A 13,743-nucleotide genomic window follows, 5' to 3' on the forward strand; every position below is an offset into this window, starting at 1 on the left:
CTTTTCTTCTTGCCTTATTTTTCTATCTTTAAAAAAATCTATACCTGTAGTCTAATAAACCTTTGGGAGCGACTAACATTTTGTAGTTAAATTTAAAGGCTTTAGGATTCTTGGCGGAAAGGTTCTCCCCCCACCGCCACTATTAACCATAAAAGGAAAAAAATGCAAGAGATGAAGGGAAAAAACAGACAAAACAAAACCAACATTTCAGCATAAAAAAAGGTTTATTAGAGGGTTACTAAAATGGCCAAATGTTTAGCCTTATTCCCGGGGAGCCCTGGAGGCTGACGTGCTTTTGTGCCTCACCTGCCATTAGTGCTGCTTTTTTGTGCTTTTCTAGAAATTCAACAGGGCGACCAGAACCCTGTGTATTTGGCTATAAATGAAGAGGACCTAGTAGAATGTACTTTATCTTTTTATCTGTATTAGATGGATAGATAGATAGACAGACAGATAGATGCCATCAGGTCAACTCCATGGTGACCCCAGGTACAACAGAATGAAACGTTGCCCAGTCCTGCACCATTCTCACAATTGCCAGCATGCTTTAGTCCATCATTGCAGCTATTGTGCCAATCCACCTCACCCAGCCTCTCCCTCAACCTCCCTGGCTCTCTACTTCATCAAACATGATGTCCTTCTCCAGTGATTGATCCCTCCTGATGATGTGTCCAAAGCAAGCAAGTCAGATAATATTCTGTTGTGTTCCATAGGGTTTTCATGGCTAATTGTGAGAAGTAGATCACCAGTCCTTTCTTCCTAGTCTTTCTTAGTTTGGAAGCTCCACTGGAACCTGTCCACCATGGGTGACCCTGTTGGTATTTGAAATACTCGTGGCATAGCTTCCAGCATCATAGCAACATGCAAGCCACCACAGTATGACAAACTGGGAGACAGGTGGTGGCTGTATTAACCCAAGGTGTCTTGAGTAATCACGCATATCCTTCTGAAGAGCAAAACCTTGAACACAACCCTTGTCTTTAAAAGTACAGGCTCAGGAGCAGGATTATTAGGAAATACATAAATTTAAAACTTTCTTCTCAAAATGAGGTGGGAAGAAACAGGATGGGAATTAAAGCCATGTGTGTATCTATGTGTGTATGATTTTTATTTTTCCAAATATTCTGAGTGTGTTACTCTCATGAGGAAATTACATGTGGGTGTGTATATGTGTGAATATTTAAAGGGTGAGAAGAATATGAGGGAATATTGGAATATTAGAAAATCATTACTAGTATATGTCCTTTCATATAATTTGTTCAGAACAGAAATAATTAAGTGGCTTTTCATTAAGTACTTTACTTTTTTTTTTAGTCTGCCAAGATATATTAAGTTGCCCTAACCTGGAAAAAAAGATTCCCAGCACATGTAACGTAAATTATAAAGTGTACTTTCTAAAAAAATTTACTTGGCATAAATCGTTACTGCTGTGCTAGATGATGTCTAGTTTCAAAGAGAGAATTTTAAGCCCGCGGTAAAAGTGCGCATTACATTTAAATCACATGAGGTATTTGGAGCCTGCTTGGGGAAGAGCGGGAGATGAGAATCTCAGAGTTTTGTTCCCTGTTTTGTCTAAACTGCTGCATGTAGACACAACGAAGTACTTACTGTCAGGGCAGTGACTGTTTGCAAAACGACCGGTAATAGATGGATGATGGTGGGGGGAGGGGAAAGACAGGCTGCTGAGAGAGCCCATGGGGGTGGGTAGGTGATTATCCATCTGTCCGCAGCTTCTTGTGTGGCATGAGGCTCCCCTTCATGAAAAAGAGAAAATGTGTTTATGAAGGTGGGTGATTAAGATCTCTTTTGTTATGTTGTTGGCACAGTGTTATAGATTGAATTGTGTCGACCAAAATGTGTTGAGTTCCTGGCCCTTGTAATATTCCCGTTTGGTAATAGGGATTTTCTGTTGTTGTGTTAAGTGCTATGGCTGCTCACCAAAAGGTTGTCAGTTTGAATCTACCAGGTGCTCCTTGGAAACTATGGGGCAGTTCTACCCTGTCCTATAGGGTCACTGTGAGTCGGAATCACTGAAATTGAGCCCCGTCCAAACATCCGATGCCCCCTTTTAGATAACTTTACCATAATATATGCTCAAAAAAATACAAGTCAAGCTCCTTAATCTTTTAATTAACGCATTACTGTGCTTGAGGAAGGACACTGGGCCATACTGGGTTAACAGAAACTGCTCAGTGGTACCCCGTGCCCAGGGCTGGTGCAATAGCATAGACACACCACTGTTGAGTTTTGTTTTCCTTTTCTTATTACCACCCCTTCCTCTTTCTTTCACCCACTTGGGGGAATTACATTGGACTTGCCTAAACTTTATTGCTTATTTTGATTGTTCCCTTCCTTGCTGGGAGTTGTTTGCAAATGTCTGCTTATCATCGGTTGTCCATTCATATTTAGGGATGTGGCACTAAAGCTGGCCAAACAAACAAACAAAAAAACCCAAACCGTTGCTGTCGAGTTGATTCTGACTCATATCAACCCTATAGGACAGAATAGAACTGCCTCCATGGGATTTCCATGGCTGTAATCTTTATAGGGGAACCCTGGTGGCATAGTGGTTAAGTGCCATGGCTGCTAACCAAAGGGTCGGCAGTTCAAATCCACCAGACACTCCTTGGAAACCCTATGGGGCAGTTCTACTTTGTCCTGTAGGGTTGCTATGGGTCAGAATTGACTCGACAGCAATGGGTTTGGTTTGCTTTTGGAATCTCTACAGAAGCAGACTGCCCCATCTTTGTCCCACGGAACAGCTGGTAGGTTCGAATCGCTGACCTTCGGTTAGCAGTCCAGTGCTTTAACCACTGCGCCACCAGGGCTCCTAAAGCGGGTTAGAGGTCTGTATACATTGGCAGGGTTTGTGGATGTCTTAGGTCAGGCTCCCCAGATGCAGACACTGAGAAGAGGGTTTGTGTGTGTGTGCCTGTGGATGCTTCTAGGGGAACTTGGTAAGGGAATGGGGGAATGCAGGCAGAGAAGGGCAGGAAGCCAAGCAAGGGTGTGATTTCAAAGTCCTTCAGAGGGCAGCTTCAGCCCCATCCCACAGGGGAGCTCTGAAGTATGAGTTACACCTCAGAGTTGTCCCCACTAGAGGCAATGGGGGCTGGGTTTCATACTCCCATACATGTCAGTCACTAGTTAGGGGTCCCAGGAGAGAGGATGTGGAGGAGGAGGGTATAATGTCTCAGGTATTTCTGGCTTTCCACACAGGGGTAAAGCTAGGGCAGCCCTCCTGGGAAGAGCCCTAGATGGGGGCTGAGGGCATGAAAGCACATGGAAGGTGGGGTGTGGGTGGAATGCCAACACTGCCCACCTGTAGACCAGTAGGCTCTGTTCAGGCTGAGCAGACAGACAGCCACTGAGTTGCTTCATTTAATGAATCCCCAAATGCCAGCCTTCTTCCTGGGAGTAGGTGCTGGCTCCTGGCTATACAAGGACATTGCATGGTGAAGACGGCTGGGGAATCCAACTGTTGGGGTTACAGAGACTCCTCTGTTTCCAGAGTCTTATCTGCTCCCACCCTCTGTGAGGCCTGTATCCTTGGGTTCTACAGTCCAGTCCGTTCTAAGGCAATGTATTGGAATCTCTTGTTTGTGGATATTTGCTCTTCCATTTTCTTTGTGGATTTATACCTTATCTACGCCTTTATACTCGTTTCAGTGGGGTCTCAAGAGGAAAAGCATAACAATATATGTGGTCAGTTTGCCCCCCTGAGCCACCTGAAACAAAAGCTAGAGTAAAATCTTGGAATAAATATGTTTCTCTAGGAATATACTTAAACAGTTTATATCCCTGTAACTTCGTGGGAATAGGTGAACGGTTAAGACTTAGTCGGTCTAAGTATTATCTAGAAAAGTGCTGTATTAGCCAAAATGAGTAGTTGCAACTGTTGTAACTGTTAGCTGGAGAATGTGAGCCAGTGACCAATACTGAAGCTTTGGGCTAAGTGAGAGGACTGCTGTCTTCCCCAACGTTTTTTGATATTAACACCAGACATAGATGAGTAAACCGCTAATGTCAGCGCAAACCACGGTTTCCATGTTATCATCACATCAGGGTTCATCTTGGGAATTAAATAGTGAAAGAAAGCTAAATAATAACTTTGGCAGACTCAGTAAACACTATCTTGTTGTTCAGGAAATATCAAATAAGAGAAACACCCCTCTATATGTAATAGATTTACTGAATGGACTTTCTTTTACATCGATAGGGTGCAAATAGAAACCATCTCCGTTTCTTCTCTCGTGGCCTCTTCATACAGACTTCAAAGACTTGTCTTTGCTTCCGTATTGGAATAAAATCTTGGGTAGGTCCCTTAGATTTCTCAGTTACTCTTAAGTGGTGACAAGTCAAATACAGTCTATTAATCACATAAGGCAGTCTAGTGTAATGATAAAAATTCCAAGCTCCTGTCTAATTTTTGACTTTTTAAAATATAACTCGCATATAGTGAAGGCTAAAAATCTCAAGTGTCCAGTTTGTTGAATTTTCCCATATCTAAAAACCCATGTAACTAGCACTCAGCTCAAGATAAAAGGCGTTTCCAGCCCCTTTCTGAGAGGCTCCCCCACACCCCTGCCCTGTCAATATCTACCACCACCCCAATGGTAACCACTGTTCTCACCTCTATCACCATACAACAGAGCCCTGGTGGTGCAGTAGTTAAGAGCTTGGCTGCTAACCAAAAGACTACAGTTCAAATCCACCAGCCGCTCCTTGGAAACCCTATGGGGCAGTTCTACTCTGTCCTGTAGGGTGGCTATGAGTCAGAATTGACTCAACGGCAATGGGTTTGGTTTGGTTTTGGTATCACCACACAACAGTTTTGCCTGTTCTGAACTTCAAATAAAGGTAGCCTGGGTGGTGCCAGTGGTTAAGCACCCTATTACTAACTAAAAGGTTGGCAATTAGAACCCACCCAGAGGTGCCTCAGAAGACAGGTCTGGCAATCTGCTTCCAAAAGGTCACAGCCTACTCTGACACACAAGGGGTCGCCACGAGTCTGAACTGACTCGACAGCAACTAACAACAGCAACTTCTTATAAATGGAATCGTATGGTATATAACCTTTTGTGTCTGACTTCTTTGTTCAATATTACTTTAGAGAACCATCCATGTTGCTGTATGGATCAGTAGTTCATTCCTTTTTACTGTTGTGTATTATACCATTGTGTGAATATACTGAGTTTATCCATTCTTCCGTTGAAGAGCATTTGAGTTGTTTTGCCATGAACATTTATTTTGGTGCGCATACTCATTTCTGTAAGGTATATGCCCAGGAATGGAATTGCTAGGTCATAGGATAGATGTATGTTTAGCTTTAGAGATAGTGCCAAACAGTTTTCTGAAGTGGTGGTACCAATTTACACTCTGACCTGCCTTTAGATTTCTCCCAGCAAGATTCAAACACCCACACCTGGCTCTTACAAACTTCAGAGAGCCTGTTTCAAGCTCCTGGAGTGTTCTCTTGAAGTCTTCCAACCAAACTCTTGGTTTGGTGAGTGTTGCCGGGGGATGGGGGAAACACTCGGCTAACTCTTTGAAGTTGTTCCTAGAGCTTCTTCAACTTAAAGCATTTTCTGTCCTGCAGATAGGTGACAGGCTAATGCTAGTAATTCCACAGTCTGCTTGCACGCCCGGCAGAGGTTGTTTAGCACTTCCACTTTAGATTTTTTTGGGGGGTGGGGAGGAGACTTGGCACTTATTATGTGGTTTCAGTCTTGGGGCTCTTGTTGTGTCTTGGTTATGACTTTGGACAACAGCCAGTATCCTATTTAATACCCAGCAACACGTGAAGTAATCAGATGGCAGTAAAACACATACAGCAAAAAGCATAAAGTACACAAATCTCATGCATACGAGTTAATGAATTTTACATATGCGCAAAACTGTGTAACCACCACCTGGATCAAGATACAGAACATTTCCATCAGCCCCTAAGATTTCCTCATACTCCTTCCCAGCCTGTAGCTGTCCTCCCCACCCCTGGGTTACCACTGTTGTGACTTCTATCATCATTGTTTAGTTTTGCCAATTCTGAATGTAATTATAAGGAGAATCACATGTGTACCCCCCCTTTTTTTTTTGGTCCAGATTCTTTTTCTTGACAAACTGTGAGATATGTCTGTGCTGTTACATGCATCAGCAGTTCTATGATTCTTATCGCAGTATAGTATTCAGTTGTCTATTCCTAGTTGAAAACATTTTAATCAACTGTGTTTATCATAAATAGCTTGCTGTTTGATGTAATGTTAGTATGTATTCTTCCCAGCTCCAGGGTAGATGTCGGTACCCGTGTTCTGCTCTAATAACGATTTATTTTGCTGGATTTTTTTTTCCTGATTAGTGGTATTGTCTAGCTCAGTTAACTGGATGCGACTTAGTTACTTTATGTGTTGAAGGTAAACAAAGCATATGCTTAAGAATTCGCTGGGTACGAAACAGGTTATTCATGCATTATTTGAGGAATGTTTTTGTCACACTCTGTTAAGAAGCCCACGACCATCCACTAACCGGCATTTTATTTGCTTTACCTGAATCAACAAGGCCATGCATTGAGAATATTTTTATTAAAAATAGTTTTATGTAAAACAGAGCAAGTCAAGTGCATATTTTGATTTTTAACATCTTAGTTTCAAGCGTAAAATGAGTTCCATTCTAACCAAAATGCAACATTTATATCCAGAATAGTGGAAAGCAGTTTGAAACACCTAGTAATAATAAAATGGCAAACGCTGGTGCATTGCTTACTATAAGCAATATAAGACGCTGCTGAAGGCACTTCACATATATTCACTCATTTAATTCTCACAACACTATGAAGAGGGGAGCCCTGGTGGTGCAGCGGTTAAGAACTCGGCTGCTAACCAAATGGTTGGCAGTTCAAATCTACCAGCCGCTCTTTGGAAACCCTATGGGGCAGTTCTACTCTGTCTTGTCGGGTTCCTGTGAGTTGGAATTGACTGAGTGGCAGTGGGTTTGATTTTGGGGGGTTATTGCATGCTACTATTATCCTCATTTTACAGATGAGTACCGAGGCACAGAAGGTTAAGAGACTTGCCCAAGATTGCACAGCCGGTAGCTGGCAGAGGCAGGGTTTGAACCCAAGTAGCCAGGGTCCTGAGTCTGCACATAGAACTGCACATACAACCACTATACTATATCGCCTTTTAGCTCAGTCTTTCATCTTACTGTTTACTCATGGGGGAAGAGGCTGTAGGAAAGAGCACTCCGGCTCTCTCAATTCCTGAACAATTTCCTAGTTGAGATTGAAACTCTAGCAGTTAAAATTTTACCATCACTTTAATAGACTGTATTAATCAAATCCTTAAAGGATACCACCCTGCTATAACTGTCTTAAAAAATCACATTATAAAAATATGTCCCTCAGTAAATAAATAACCCTCTACCTACCCCCCCCTTTTTAAGCCCTGAGAATATACTGGGGAGATGTGTTATGGGGAAAGACCAGATGTTCCTCCAGGTCCGCTGAGGCCCCAACCTGCTGCCTAAGTGAGATAGGCTTTAAGCACTGGGACCCGGTACTAGTTCCTTTCTAAATGTTTCTCTTGATTTCACTCATGCTACACAGATTTTCTGTGACAGTGTGCCAGACCCTGAGCACAGCCCTGGGAGACTTAAGGGCTCATGGGAGCAGCGTCCCTGAAGCCCCTTTCATCAGGGAGCTATAGAGTTAACCACAGGAGACAGGCACTTACCACAAAACCACACAGATGCTACTACCAACTGGTAAGTGCTGTGAAGGGAAGGTGAGGGTGCTGAACATGTGACAGAGGCCGGATCCTGTCCATCCTGTGCGCTCAGTCAGGAAGTGCTCTCTGGGGTAGGGCAGTGACTCTGGGGAGAAAGGGGAGGGTGCACCAAGGCCCTGGGATGGTACGTATGTACGTGTGTATGTGCGTGTGGGGGGGGGGACGGAGGGGACAGAGGGGGCCCAGCTGGCTGAGACAGAGCCAGGGCCAGGTCAGACAGAAGTTCCAGGTTGCCTTTGGGATTTTGCTCTTTATTCTGAGAACAATAGGAAGCCATTTTGGTGCTTCAAATAAAGGAAAGACATGATCAGATTTGTGTTTTTCTGTAGCTGCAGATTGGAAGAGGGCAAGAGGGAAAGTATTTCATGAAACGGAAGGTGATGCCGATAAGGAGGCTCTTACAGAACTCCAAGGGGGAGGTAATGGTGTGGAATACTGTTGGCAGACAAGCTGGGAAGAACTGGACAGGCAGGAAAAATATTTGGTACGTGGAATCCTCGGGATTAGGTGATGGACTGTAAGTGTGAGGTGAGGAAATAACAGGTATCGAGACTAACTGCTAGGTTTTGTTTTGTGCTGATGGAAGGATGGGGTTGCTGGTCACAGAAACAAGGGATGGAAAATGGAAGAGAACTAGGTTGGAGAGTGGGCAGGGAGCAGAGAAGATGTTGGCTTTAAGGTGTCAGTGAGACCTGCAAAGATTCAAGGTAAGCCCTTGAGTCTAGGAGCCCAGAACTCCAAGGGGAGGTCTGGGTTTGAGGTTATGCTGATCAAGCATCATGGATTTAGAAATTGGAGCCCTGGTGGCACAGTGGTTAAGCACTCGTCTGGTAACCAAAAGGTCAGTGGTTTGAATCTACCAGCCACTCACTCCCCAGAAGAAGGATGTGGTAGTCTGCTTCCATAAAGATTTACAGCCTTGGAAACCCTATATAGGGTCATTATGAGTTGGAATCTACTTGATGGCAATGCGTTCGGTTTTTATATGTAACCTTATTGTGAAGTTAAACCCATGGATACATTCTGATACAATCTCTAGTAGAGTTTTGTTCCTAATTCTTTCTTCAACCCCCAGTGAGAAGTGGGGAAACCAGGGGTCTAGTGGCCAGTGCTGTGTCATATAGGGTCACTATGAGTTGGAATCTACTCAACAGCATCCAGTGTAATGGCCAGGACTGGGCAGGAACCAAGATGGCAGACTGTCAGCCCCTGCACTTCACTTCCTGGCCAGCAACCAGCCCTTCCCCTGTCCAAGACACCATACACGAGGGCACCAAGGGGCCTTCCAGCTCTGATGTGAGTGTGCAGGAGGGCGCTGCAGGGCTCAGGCCCATGCTAGGATGGGCAGTGTGGTGGGGTGGGCAGCTGAAATTTGCCCCACAGTCTTGACCTTCCAGCCCTGGCTTCCAGCCCATGTCCAACCCTCTGCAAGGCCAACCTCCAAAATTCCAATCTCCAGTCTCTGGTTTTGCTAAAAAGGATTTATCATCAACTTCATTGGTCATAAGCACCTTTTATTTGATTTCCTGGAAAACAATGCTATGAGAGACGTTTTATTTAAAGAGTTTAGGCACTGAATAACCAGTCGCAATCTCCAACTCATGATGACCCTATGTGTGTCACAGTAGAACTGTGTTCCACGGTGTTTTCAATGGCTCATTTTTTGGAAGTAGGTTGTCAGGCCGGTCTTCTGAGGCATCTCTGAGTGGACTTGAACTTCCAACCTTTTGGTTATTAGCCGAGTGTGTTAACCATTTGTACCACCCAGGAACCCCAGACACTCAATACTATTATTCTATTTCTGTGTGCTTGGGTCTTTACATTTTTATAGTGTACATTCTGTTGCATTAAGGAAGCAAATTTTAAGACTTGATAGTTTGATGAGGTTTGCTTTCCTGTGTAATGACATGCATATCGTAAACTGCTGTTCTTGTGACCTTGAGTTATAACGTAGAATAAATTTGGGGGAGCTATTGTCAGGAAGCCTGAGAAAGGACTGATTGGCTTTGGTTATTGTCTAGCCTAAAAGCTGTCAGATGGAGATTATGTATAATGTTTGGAATTTGTCTGGCTGCTTTACTGTGCTTTCTAAAGCACTCGCCGTATTCAGCTACTTTGCAAAATGCTGATAAACACTTGGGAAAATGGGTGTGTTTTTATGACTTGATTTTGAGAGTAACGATTTATGAAACTTAGAGACTTTATCTGAGGGAGACAAGGAATAGTAAAATAGTGGAGGTAGAACTGCAGATTTGAGATTCCATGATTTTCTCTATTTTTTTTAATGTACTTTGAAAAGGGAAAGGTTAAGATGGATAGATAAGCTTCCTAGACTTGAACAGTGTCTGCTTTCTGAACAAAAACAGCTATATTGTTATTAAAATGTCTTGCTGCTAATGACCTCGGGGTCCAACTGCAGATATTTCATTTGATGACACAGGTTTTATGCTGCTGTTGCTACGACAGTGAGTCCTGTTAGGAATTCTGAATACTAAGTACTGATGCCTTTCCCGACCAGGCAGTGAAGAGAAAGGCTGCAGGCAGGCTTGGTGACACCTCAGGAGGCTGTGTATCCTGTCTCCATAGTTACAGGTGAGTTGAAAACAGCCTGTGTTCCCCAGTGTTCCAGAACTCATACATGGAGCTGCATTCAAAAGCCTAAAGAAATAGTGGTAATAACAGGTCTCTGGGTCCAGGCGAGGGCATGTCTGCAACCACTCAATCGCATCCCTTAAATCTTTCCCAATTTTGGAACCAGATAAGAAACAAAACACAGGAGACCGAGGGAGCTCGGTTACTGATAAAGCCCCTTGAAAACTGGGACTTAGGCATGTGACCACAAAGGACTCTGGAACTAGCCTCACTGATGCTCTCAGCCCTGGCGCAGCAGGGCCAGCACTGCTTGTTAAGCTCACTCACGGGCAGAGTGGACCAGAACGCACACCTCCTTAGGCAGGCAGATGGGAAAGGAGACGAAGGGTTTAAGCTGGGCATGCTCAGTAGTTTCCCTCAAACTGGCCGATCATACAGGAGACTCCCTCCCATGAAGAGAGTGGGTGAGGGTGGAGTGGGGCTAGAGAGAGCAGGGGCAGTACTCCAGTGCAATCCCTGTGGGAACGGCAGACCAAGAGAAGGAAGTTTCTCCTAGAAGGCTCCAACAGGGATGGAAAGCAATGATCAGCATACCTGCAGGAAAAAACTGACATGTTCTTAAAATAGGTTTTGTTTTTGGTCATGCAAGAATTACACGTGCATGGTAAAAATGATAAAATGTATGTAAGGAAATAAATATCGCTCATTATCCCACCAGCCCAAGGTAATGACTGTTGGCATTTTTGTGTATTCTTTGTATGCATGTGTGTGTGTTTAACAAAAACACAGCATATATACGATTTTGTATTCTCCCTCTTTCCACTTAACAATGTCGTAAATAAGTTTTTAATGAACTTCTTTATTTAGGCACTTATCAAAATAAAACATATCTTATTTTCAGCTTGCTGATGTGTCAGAGTACTTGTTTTCACCTTGTCCTAAGATTGGTGAACGGATATTCATGTGTGTGATTTAAAGGTAAAATATAACATTTATGGTATTAATGTGTATTCATCAGGACTCTTAGGTGCAAGCAACAGAAAGTGACTGGCTGACTGAGCAGAAAGTGATTGCGTAGCTGGCAGAATTGTTGGAAGAGCTAGAGAGCCAGGCTGAAGGAGAGCTTCTTGGAACAGCACCCAAAACCAAGCCTCAGAAGTGGTCTGATGAGGAAAAGTCGCCTCTGCTGAGCCGTTGATGCCACAAGACTTCTGTGTCAGGACCTTAATTTTATCACAACTACCAGCCCTGCCATCACTGAAGCTACCTCTGCTTCTGAAAGATTGCAGCTTTGAAAACCTGATGGAGCACAGTTTACTCTGAAACACATAGAGTTGCCATGAGTTGGAATCGACTTGACAGCAACTAACAACAACCAGCCACCATTACCTACCCCAGCTCAGGAACGTTCAATGGCTCCCTACTCCTCACAGATGAAAATCTGGCTTTCAGGGGGCTTCACCATTAGGACCCTGGCTACCCACTCAGCATTGTTCTACATTTCTTAACAGACATCCCCAGCTTCCTCTAGTCAGAGCAATTACTTGTGGTTTTCCGAGTATACCTAACCCCAGGCTTTGGCCACGCTGTGTCTTGTTCCTGGAGTGCCTACCCCATCTCCATTTGTCAAAACATTTTCCACTCTTTAAAAACAAACAAACGAACCTCTGCTGTTTCTGTAGTTATGTCTCCTCTGTCATTCTGTTTTCTTCTATTTGAATTGTCTTTTTCTCTCCCAGTCTTGGGAGCTGTCTTATCAAACCTTTTTAAAGAAACAGCTTTTGGTTTTGTTAATCTTTATTATTGGTTGTTTTTGTAGTTCTCTAGTTTACTGATTCTTTTTATTTCCTTTCTTTTGTTTCTTTGGGTTTGCCCTTTTTTTGTTTTTCCAGATTCTTGACTTGAATGCTTAGCTCATTTATTTTTAAACGTTCTTTGTTTCCTGATAAATGTATTTAAGGCTATAAATTTTCCTCTAACTACTGTTTTTGCTGCATCTCTAGAATTTTCATATGTAATGTGTTCATTCTAATTCGGTTCTAAGTATTTCTCCTTCCATTCTTCAAGGCCTTTTATATTCCACTTTTTCCTAGCACCTCCGCCATCCCACACCCAGAATCTATTTCACCCTGCTCTCCTAGACTTTGAAAAGCAATTTTTTTTCCTCCTGGTTCACTTCTCCTATTCTGTTTCATTAGTTATCTGTGTGGATGTTTTAATCCTTGTGCTTATCTGCTTTGGCCTTGTGTAAGGATTGTTCACCTCTTCTGCTCCAGCCCCCATTATGGTACCACAGTAGTGAGTGCTCACTATTATTACATTGTCCAAGGCAAAGTTTTCATTTTTAGCTCCCATGTACTGAATGGAGCACTGCTGGCACAGTGGTTAAGCACTCGGCTACAAACTGGCACCAGTGGCTCCACGGGAGAAAGATGTGGCAGTCTGCTTCTGTAAAGATGGCAGTCTGCTTCCGTAAAGGTTATAGTTTGGAAAACCCCATGGGATAGTTCTACTCTGTCATGTAGTGTTGCTAGGAGTCAGAATTGACTCGATGACAATGGGTTAATCTGTACAAGAGCAGACTTCCACGTCTTTCTCCAGGGTGGCTGGTGGGTTCGAACTCCTGATCTTTCAGTTAGCAGTAGAGCACTTAACCACCGTGCCACCAGTGCTCCTTATTATCATGTTAGGTCTTTCAATACTCTGAGGTAAAGCAAGTAGCATAGGGTTGTTGTTTTAGAGACAGTGGTCAGGGGAGGCCTCTCAGAGAGGGTGACATTTGAGATGGCTGATGAAGTGAGGGAGCAAGCTTTGTGAATATCTGTGGGAAGAGCCCTCCAGGCAAAGGAAACAGCAAATGCAAAGGCCCAGAGGCAGAGCATGCCTGGAGTACTTGAGCGAATACCAAGAAGCTGAGAGAAAGAAAAGAGAATGATATGTAGTAGTCGGGGTCAGCTTAGGTAGGGCCTTGTGGGCTGATCATTTCTTCCCGTATTCCCTGTATCCTGCAGTTAGCCCCTGCTCACTGGATATTGGGCTTTGGGACATGGGCTCTGTGGCAATAGCCAATTGGACCTCAAGATGAATCAATCAAATACTCCTGAGAACTTGGATGAGAGACTTAGAGACTAGTCTGTTGGTCATTAAAGTGATAAGAGGCCAGGCAGGGCTGGGATGGCCACGTTTGGCCTATGTGCATAGAGAAGCAGCCTGGAGCAGGAAAGAGGAAGAGATATGAGGTAGACATGAGGTGAAAGAGACATGAGAGACCACGGGCCTTGAGTAGGAGAGAAAAAACAAACAGAAAAAAACAACCCAGTGCAAAATGTACCAATTCCTTGTTCCAAACTTTCCAGAGATGCAGCTGTCC

General features: G+C 43.7%; 1 protein-coding gene across 9 annotated transcripts in view; it reads left to right on the forward strand.

Moving 5' to 3' along the window:
* Window positions 1-13,743, forward strand: part of APBA1 (amyloid beta precursor protein binding family A member 1) — a 236,980-nt gene that overhangs the window by 13,257 nt on the left and 209,980 nt on the right. Inside the window, exon 2 of one of the 9 annotated variants that reach the window (XM_064291241.1) lies at window positions 10,300-10,373. The exons of 7 other annotated variants lie outside the window; for them this stretch is intronic. The gene's annotated coding sequence lies outside the window, so the exon portion shown is untranslated. Of the gene's footprint in view, window positions 1-7,927; window positions 10,374-13,743 lie in introns of those variants that run through there. One more of the 9 variants, XM_064291238.1, reaches the window with a different exon arrangement.

This window comes from Loxodonta africana, chromosome 9 (genome assembly GCF_030014295.1).
Source record: "Loxodonta africana isolate mLoxAfr1 chromosome 9, mLoxAfr1.hap2, whole genome shotgun sequence".
In the NCBI taxonomy this organism is placed as follows: Eukaryota; Metazoa; Chordata; class Mammalia; order Proboscidea; family Elephantidae; genus Loxodonta; species Loxodonta africana.